Source organism: Rousettus aegyptiacus, unplaced genomic scaffold (genome assembly GCF_014176215.1).
Source record: "Rousettus aegyptiacus isolate mRouAeg1 unplaced genomic scaffold, mRouAeg1.p scaffold_m13_p_4, whole genome shotgun sequence".
Lineage (NCBI taxonomy): Eukaryota > Metazoa > Chordata > Mammalia > Chiroptera > Pteropodidae > Rousettus > Rousettus aegyptiacus.
The window spans coordinates 2,326,805-2,329,031 of record NW_023416307.1 but is presented as its reverse complement, the minus strand read 5'-3'; the positions used below and the strand labels follow the sequence as shown (position 1 = coordinate 2,329,031).

At 40.4% G+C, this 2,227-nt stretch overlaps 1 pseudogene; it reads left to right on the top strand.

The window, feature by feature from the left end:
- Positions 1-363: 363 nt before the first annotated feature.
- On the top strand, positions 364-479 carry LOC118601837 (annotated as a pseudogene).
- Positions 480-2,227: the final 1,748 nt, after the last annotated feature.

Sequence of the window (2,227 nt, the reverse complement as noted above, 5' to 3'; positions counted from 1 at the left end):
ATTTTCACCAACTCCACAAGAGTTTCTGTCTGAGTGGAGGTTGACAGTAATTTTAATGCATGAGAGTTTTGAGGAGGGTTTAAAATGTGTGGAAAATGGCCAGGAGTTCCCTCAGTGGATCCGATATGGTGAACACCAGACCAAGATGGCGTGTGACACCATCTCCATGGGCAACCATGGGACGTCACGCAGACCTATTTCTACCGAGATCTAGGAGAGATTGAAAGGGAGAAGTGGACGCTGCTGAAAAGGCGGTAGCCAAGAACGAATTTTAGGGCTGTGGTTCCATAGCGTAGTGGTTAGCATGTCTGCTTTACGTGCAGAAGGTCCTGGGTTCGCACCCCAGTGGAGCCATGGCCCATGGTCTACAGCCATGCCACCCTGAACAAGCCAGATGTTGGATCTCAGAAGCTAAGCAGGGTCGGGCCTGGTTAGTACTTGGATGGGAGACCACCCAGGAAGACTAGGTGCTGTAGGCATAAGTATTAATAATAATAATAATAATAATAATAATAATGAATTTCAGAGCAGGTGGACTGCTCCAGCTCCCGAGCTACTGCTACTCTGCCCAAGGTCACAGGCTGGTCTGAAGGCACCTCTGTCCTACTCAGCAGCTCCCTCCTGAAGACTGGAGCACCCTGCTTTCCCCCAAGGTGGGACTGTAATGGCCACTGCTCAGGCCAGTGAATGCAAAGGAGGCACCGCTGAGTGCCATCGGCGGCTCTTCCACGGACAGTGGAAATAACGTTGATAGAAAATGAATATCAGCTTCTTTAAAAAAAAAGTAAGATGAGCCAGAACTACAAGACAAGGAGATAAACAGGGTAGGTAAAATAAGGATGGATTCAAAGGAAACTAAAATTTCAGTAACATAAATAGGTTTTGGAGGGGGCAAATACAGTGTTAGATTTGATGTAATGAAATATTTGATTTCTTAAAAAATGTAATAGATAAACTCTAGGGAAATATAATCAAGAAAACAAAAAAAAATGAACAAATGTAGAAATGAGAAAGTGGTAAAATAGATACGCTTCTGGCAAATATAATCAAAACATAAACAAATAAGAATTTAGAAGTAAGAAATTTCGAGGAAAAGACGGGTTAAATGGAAAGACATAAAGAATTACAGGAGACCTATCGATCTGTTGCAATGTATGAACTCAAATAAACCACAAACGAGCAGAAGGCAATTGGGGAACCATGGACACTGAATATTTGATGAAATTAGTGAATTATTCATGTTTTAGGTGGGTAGTGCCATTTGGATTATTTTGAGGGTTCCTATATTTCAGAGACCTGGGCTGAAATAGCTGTCGGTGAAATTACGGGGACGGGATGTGTTCAAAACAACGGCAGAGGGAGGAAGTGAGTGAGCGTGTGAACGTCGGCCCGGACAGAACCGAGTCGCCCTGAGGTGGTGGGAGCGGACGCCAGACAATGGGCGCCGCGACACATTGTTCTATTCTCTCGAATCTTGTATTAGAAACTTTTTAAAATTAGACCGAGGTGAGAACAAACACGGCAGGAAATCATGATATTCTGTTCCATGTGAAATATAAAAGGAAATCTTTAAAAGTGGGGAGGGGTGATTTTCTGGGTGTATTACCAAAACTGACACAAGAAGAAATTTCAAACGTCAATGGATGAGTAACCATAAAAGAAATGTAAAATGTGATGAACTTATCTCAAAAGTTTCTTTGAAACTTTTAAAGAACTAGATCATTTCGAATACTCCAAAGCACAGAAAAAGATGGAAAGTGACAGAAAAGCATTTCGTGAAGCTACATTAACTTTGATTCCAGCTCTTAACAAAGATAATGCAAAATAAAGAAAACCATAAACCAGCCTCACTTAGGAGTAATTTTAAAATTCTGTGTAAAGCAGCTGCAAATAAATAGCATCTTAAAAGAATTTTTCTATCATGATCCGGGAAAACTTACCTTAGCTTGGGGTTGCAAAAGGTTTTGGTATTAGGAAATCTGACATTCTAGTCCTTTATGTTAGTAGCCCCACTTTTAATCGTCCCTCAAGGGCATTATATACTACTTAAAACACATTCCCGAATTTTAAAAAATCCTTGGGGAAAACTAGAACTAAAAGATACCTCTTTCACATAAGAATTATATAAACAAATGGCTAACATCTTAATAGTTAAACACTGAACTAGTCCCATAAATTTGGAAACAGAGTATCATGTTGCTTAAGAAGATATGACTCATGTAACGAG